Source organism: Miscanthus floridulus, chromosome 2 (genome assembly GCF_019320115.1).
Source record: "Miscanthus floridulus cultivar M001 chromosome 2, ASM1932011v1, whole genome shotgun sequence".
Lineage (NCBI taxonomy): Eukaryota > Viridiplantae > Streptophyta > Magnoliopsida > Poales > Poaceae > Miscanthus > Miscanthus floridulus.
In genome coordinates, this window is record NC_089581.1 from 18,504,814 (window position 1) to 18,512,749 (window position 7,936).

The following is a 7,936-nucleotide window of genomic DNA, read 5'->3' on the forward strand; positions in this document are numbered from 1 at the left end:
CTTTTTTTGGCCTTGACTGCTTTTGAAACACTTTATTGCTCTTGTTTTTGGAAAAAGACATCAAACACTTCCGTTGGTATTGCTCACATGCTTGTAGCACTAAATCCCTATAATTATCTGGCAATTCTGCCATGCTCACATCCTGAACATGATCATTGTTGATCTCAGACGCCATCTTGAACTAACAGATGGTCCCACCGGGCATGCCAAAAAGTGTGTTGACACAAAATGTGACGCACTGTGCCTCACACATAGCAAGCCAGAAAGCGTGGCTTCAATTGGGCCCCCGGGTGCTTCGTGATCCGGAAACGTGCCAGTCAGTTTGACCTGAAAAAACTAACAAGGGATAAAACAGTTAAATGCCAAATTGGAACATGTCGGGTCAGACCAGACAGTTCCATATATACGGCCCTGAAGCCACTTACAACGACATACAGCTATAGGAAGTTGTCTGCCAACAAATTTATAAACCATTCAGCTAATCATAAAATGAGCACACGTAAAAATCCGATTGTTGAATGCATATGCATGGGAAGACAAGTTTGAACAAGTGAAATTAATTATGAGTTAACGCATAACCAAGCTCAGCAGTCCAGCCGAGTTGGGGTCCATGAAGAAGGAACATGCAAATAAACACGATTAAACTAATCTAAAACCTGCATCTGCCGCACGACACCTAGTTTCGTTAAAGCTTAAACGTAATTAACAGGCATGAACCCACAACATGTGACAATCTAGATTAAAATAATTCAGCCATTATGAGCATGTTATCTATTTGCAAAGGTAATATGAAAAGCAATGATCATTGAAGCGCGAATAAAACCATAAAAAAGGGCCAAACAATATTAATCTAGATTGGGCAGAAGTGTGTTACAAATATATAAAATATTTAAAACATGCAACACAGGATAACTTAATAAATCTATTTAGATTTTGCCGTATCTAATAGAGCCGATAACTGTCTTGCTTTCACTAAGCATATTGAGCAAACGCCTGCCGCACGGTGTCTACTCATAAACAAAGCATAAGCAAAGACTTCTTGATTGTCAAACAAAGATCCGCCGCACGACCATTGAAAACAAACAAGACTACTTGCATCATGTCTAAATCCACCGCATGATACTAAACATGATAACAAGGTTGTCAGAACTTACGGAGGTTGATGGATCGATGACTCCTCTCGAAGAACTCGACGACACGACAAAAGGACTTGAAGGTTAGCACGGGGCCGGTTGTATTGATTTGGTTGTGAACCCTTATTACAATGGTCGAGGGTCAATATTTATACCCTAGACAAAACATGAGTCCTAGAAGACTACGATTTACAAAGGAACTATTAAACAAACTTGGAAACTACGATTCCTTGCCCTAAACTCTCAGAGTCCTTTATTATTACAACTTTCATCTTTTCGATCGGCTTTGCCTACCATCTTCTGCTTTCCCGAATGGGTCACCACCTTCTGGAGTAACTGACCACATAAGCATTTAGCCGACCGCTCATTTTGTTTGCCGAATATCCTTCTTCCCACATGCAGGTACACCTGTCATCCTCCAAAGTCGACCAAAATCTAGTGTTAACACTCTTGAAAGCCTCCTGGAATCGATTCCAAGTGATCTGGGCATTTTCTGGTAGGGTGGACCGATAATGTTGCCACCATATACTTGCTGGTCCTTGTAGCTGATGCGAAGCATACTCTGCCTTCATCTGCTCTGTCAGCCTAAGCAAACGGAACTTGTGCTCAAGCATGTTTAGCCACTCTTCTGCTTGGAGCGGCTCTTTAGCTTCCTTGAAGATGGATGGCTTGGTATCTTGGAATTCCTTGAAATCACTAAACTGGTTGGGCTCTGGTCCCTGTCGTTGATTACAGCCCTAGGCTTGATGCTGGGCCATGGTACGCATAGCATCACCCAACGCACGCTGACCTTCCACGAGCATAGCCAACAGATCAGACGGTGTGGGCGATGGTGGCGGTGGAAGATCATCATCACCACTACCCCCACCACGGCCTGAACGCAGATTGCACGACATCTGCAGAAGCGCATTTGTGAGTAACAATGGACGATGTTAGATACATTGCAGACGAATTGTAGAATTATGCCAAACTGAACTTATTGGAGAGATTAATTTCATACAATAAACAGAGGCACAATAATTCATCCTCATAACATTGCCATAACTTTACTCCACACATTCATGCGATGAATACGCTCACATGCCAAATTTTTGGTCAACTTCAAGTTTTAGAGATTACATCTAAGTATAACGAGACTGCTCCGTGTATCCTACTGAATGTAGCACCATCCACAATAGGGTTGGGGTGCCAAACACATGAAGGAATGTGCTGCTCTAGGGTGGTAGTGCTAGTGCGGCCATCAGTAGTAGCATTGCAACTTGGGCGTGAGAGGATTATCTTACAGGATGAGAAAACTATAACGGAATAATTAAAGATAAGGGAGGGAGTGATGCAAAAATGTAATGGCATGAGTAAACATGATGCATGCACATTCCGTACGTCCTCACGAATCTTAAGAAAATTTAACATTCTAGCAACATAGACGGTGGCATACATACGTTCTCTCATATGCGTATCTAGTCGAGCTACACGTTGCGTTGTTAGTGTACCTGTAGAAAATTTCATTGCAGCCCATCCCAACAAAAGAAATAAGTACGCAATAAAAGCAGTAAACTAAGATACTCTCCATATATACATCCCCAGATATATATACTTCGGTATCCAATGCTACCTGATTGATACACCCACAATTAAGTACCTTCATATGTACATGTGTGCAACATGTAAACATTCCGATAACCATAACTAACTCTCCCCTAGACCGATAGTTGGACGGTCATGCTCTCACAACTCACTTTACTTGGGCATAGAGGCAATTGATCCATACATTACCACCCAAGCGGATGGCATCCATACAATAGCACACCGTATGGACGATGAAATAAAATGAAAGCAATTACCCCCCAAAAGTCATTACTTAAATAAGCCACCTGAAAGTCCTTATTTGGGCATAGAGGATATGACAACTAGCATACTTAGATAAAATTTCAGATTTGAACACCTATATATAGATAGCTATAAGATGTCAAATCTGGTTTTTGCAAACAAAAGCTTTTGTTTTAAATACACATATGACATGTTTAATGTTGAATCTAGCTCTGATACCAGCTGTAACAGAACCGACCAATTTATAAGAGCACAAGTACAAAAGCAATCACCGGAGTGATCAAACCGTCATACTTGAACCCATATAAACCTGGTAGTTAACTGAAACCACGAAGGATTTCAAACCAACTTGCATATAACCAAGATCATAGTAATTCAACATAACAAGCCACATGTTACATCCATTTCACAAATAGTTCATAAGTACCTCATACATCAGAGTACACATAGTTATTACAAAATGAGTTCACAAATAGCGGAAGCAAAGTAGTTTAACACCATCACACACACTTAGTTCAAATACAAGCCAGTTCCAAAGTCATCTCCAGCAAAAGTAGTAAGATAAGATAATATAGATGATCATGCCCATGATCTAGTCTTCATTCCCCATAGGGTGGAGACAATACTTGTAGTAGCCGTTATAGAGCACGTCATCTGCAACAAGGGGGAACAAACCCTGAGTACGAGAAGGTATTCAGCTAGACTTACCCATCGTAAACCAGAAATAAATGACACCAAGGATTATGCAAGGCTTATTCAGTGGATCTAGCTTGACAACCATTTTACATAAAAGCTTTAGTGATACGAGAGCATAATTTGATTTATGAGTAAGCAGTAAGTTAACAATATTAACCTATCAACTAGATTAGCACTTGTACTAGAGCAAGCAATTGATTAACTCCAAACATTAGTAACCATATCCGGTATAATGTTGTATCATCATCATCATCGATTTAACCATCAAGTTCAATTAAGTGCATCTACATTGCCGCTGCTCAGTCAAGTTCTCACTATCCGGGAGAGATGGTGATTCGAATCGATTCCTATCTAGCTGGAGAGGTATTCCTAACACAAACCCAGGCATACCTCGTGAAGGCAGCCTTAGGTCACCTTTGGTACATCTCAGGAATCGCGGCTCTGAGCAGCGCCACACCCTTAGGGAGTCCACTCTGCTAGATGGTCAATCTCACCTTGGACTTACGCCAATAGCTCCCCGTACATCCTTACTACCGCCAGGGTGCGCACTTTCACTTCTCGGTCTTCCGGCCTGAGTTGAGCTACTTGGCTTCGCGGTCGGAACGAGTTATCCGGCCAACTAAGTGATAGGCATGCGTTCAACATGACATGAGGACGTACAGTGAATCGGTCCTTAACCGACACAAACAGGGATAGATCCACAACCAAGACCTCCTTGCCTTGTTGCTTCTCTATCGACCTCCCGCCCGGTCACAATTCATTATTAACACATGGTTATTCTCCACGATAGCAATTATAGCCAACCGTGACCAGACATTTTCCTAATATGCAGGTGATAAGAAATCACCTAACTCTTATTGGTCTAAGCATGGCTAAGCTTTGATTCGCTCCTGGACCTAAATAGGATTCAGGGTACGTATACTGGCCAAGGAATAGATATATATGCAAGAAGTATTCGCATCCAATTCCTATCACTTAATGCATCAATAAATAAAGATACTCAAGGTAACCATTTTTAAAACATAGGAGACTTAGAATGCTCCGAGGCTTGCCTTTCAGAAAAGATGAAGGTTGGTGATTGGGACACTCAAGAACTTCTTCGTTGACTCCTTCTTCGAGGGCCTGCACCTCCTACTCCTGAGCTTGCTGCTGCTCCTCCGGAAGTACTGGCTCGAACTCCAGAAGCGTAACTCCCTCCGGAACACCTATTGCATGCCGATGCATAAGATAAATATCATGGATGCATAAGGAATGACATGATGCTCATGATGAATGAATCACAGTAAGTGTTTAACGAAACATCACTGGACACTCGTTTACCGATTAAGAATAGCTCTATTCAAATCACTTTAAAACATGTATCTAATCTTAACTTGAAGAACAAGATCAACTTACCTAACTTGCATAACCTAAGGTAAAGATGCTCATCTTCAGTTAAAGGCCTAACACCTAAGAACATTACCATAAACTTAGAAATAGTAAAAGTATACATAATTTAACATTTAAAGCTTCGTATGCATACAAGTAGTCCCTTAATTCAATCACAACCAGAGTTCTACAATTCCAAATGACTTGTATGAGGACATTCTGGAAAGCTTATAAAATTCTCTACAAAACAATTGTAAACATCACAGCATGATACTTACGTTAACCAAATCGAATTCCAGTAAACCTAGAATTTCTCCAGAATGGCAGGGTTACTAACTTATTTATTTAATGATGATGCAAAAGCCTAATTTAACCAAACCAAGCTTACCAACTTGTTGCACATACCAGAGGAACACTAGAAAGTATAGTGCTAACTTCTAAATAAATTATTTAATATCCTTTTCCAATTTATTTAGTTAATTAGGTGATTAAAGCAATATATAGTAAAACTGTTCATAAAAATCTACAAAAAATACAGTAGTTGTCTCATGCTTCACATAGACTACTATAAAAATTTCAAAGCCGTTGAGCAAGCAGAACTTGCTGTACCTAAAATAATAGGTGGCATGTCCATTTTTAGCATAAATAGGAAACCCTAAAGAAAAGTGTCAAGCAATAGATTTCACATTTTTCCTAGCATCATTCTAGCATAAGAACCTTACTCACCAAATTTTACCTATACTGGATCTATAGAAAAATTATGAAAATTCACACAAGATCCATCTATTGATAAAAAGAAATTCTATAACTCAAAAACTATACATGCACTAGCTCTGAAATTTTAACCAGAGATTCTACTAAGCAATAATAGATTACCCATAAAATTTCATCATTTTTGGACCATAGAAACTCAAGATAAAATTCAAACAAGTTTGCATGTATCCAAAAACACATTTCAAAGTCCTATTTAATTTATCCAGAATTTCTAAAACATGTGCTCATATAATATTTTTATTAAATACTAGACAATACTAGGAACTCAACAAAATTAGAACCATAACATTTGGATCTATATACTAGGAAATACCTATTTTTGAATATCAACACAAATCTGTGAAATAATAAAGTAAAACAAAATAAGGAAACAAATCACAGCCACTGTTGGGCCAGCCCGAAGGAACGACGGCCCACGAGCAATGCTAGCACGGCCCAAACAACGGTGCGGCCCACGCTGGGCTCCCGCCTCAGCCGCGGTGACTGACGAGGGGGGCCCGCGTGCCAGCGAGAGAAACAGGGGAGCGGAGGAAGACGACAGCGCAACTCGCCGCTGGTGGCTTCTCTGGTGAAGGCAACGATGCCTACGTGTTCGCCTCACCCTAGCAGACCTAGGGAAACCCTTATTTGCAGCTACTGACAAAGCTAGAAGGGGTGATGATGGCCACGGCGGCGCTTGGCCACGGCATGGTCGGCTCCGACGACGCTACGGCAGCATTCCTAGACTCTAGCACGAGACAAAGGAGGGGATGGGAGGGTCGTGGTGGCGGTTGTCCGCGTGGAGCAACAATGCCGGCGAGGTCCAACAAGGCGATGGTGGGGAAAAACGGCGATTTCATCCTTACCAAGGTGAAATTGACACGACGGTGGGGTGGAGGAGGGAGAGGGAAACACAGCGAGGCTCTAGGTGAGCTGGGCGATGCGTTTTTGCCAGGACGCAGGAGCTAGGCGAGGGCGAAGGTCTGACTGGCAATGGCAGATGGCTTCGGTGCTGCGTGCGGTGGGAGGCGAGAGATGAGAAATGGAGCGGGCAACTCGGTCGGCAGGCGCTGGGGTACTTCATGACGTGGCTGGCCATGCCAGGGCATCCACAGCGCGTGGCCTGCATGCTCAGGCGAGCAACGATGGGTGGTGCCATGTGGCATCGTCTTTCTGAACCAGTTGGCCATGGCGAGCCTAACGGTTTTCTGAAAACACGATTCAGAGCGCGATGGTGATGACTGACAGCACGTAATCGACGCATCAACACAGCTAATCCATCGATCTATAGGAAAAACAGTATACATGAAAAATGTAGGCCTACCATCCATCTACAACTTCTTTTCAAGGACCATCCCCAAATTCGCCATGGATCAGCAGTTACATCAAGCCAAAGATGGCTCAATCAAACTGATAATGGCATCAATGACTTAGACAAATTTTTCAGTGAGACTCAGCAGGGAAAAATGACTTGTGGGCCATGTTTGAGCATGTTCTAGCCATTTTCATGAGATGGTCATATTGAGACTTTTGTTCCTTAATAAATTAGCTACAACTTTTGTAAAGAGTGTAAAGCCATGCAAGATTCCTAAGTTGGACTTTTGAATCAGTCAAACAGTGACACTCCAAGGGTCAATTCTAGTCAAACCTTCACTTGAGGGCATTTTGGTCATTTTGATCTACATGACAATGTCCCGACAAGTAACCTAAGTGTAGTTAAGGTGTAATATACCATAAACAACCACTTTACAAAATTGTTATACCACTTTTAATGATCACACGTGATAAAGCAACTAAAACAAGCAATTCACTCATATGTTGCAATGCAATGTTTCACATGTTGCATGACTTTGTTGTTATCCTATACTTGTCACATTACTACCATGTTGCCATGTTTCAAGGTATAAGAAATCCATGTTGCATTCACATGTTGCACTACCACCATTCATAAGCAATAAAGTATGAAACAAATAGAATATGCGAATGTTGCATATGCATGTTTGAGTGACAATGGCATGATGATGCATATGTTTATGAAATGACATGCAATTATGTGGAAGCCAAACACCTAGGGTGTTACAGCCATCACCTAGATGGCTTGGTGGTGCTTGGGAGCTTGGTGATCACCCGGTGGAGCTTGTGGGTGACCCAACTCAAGT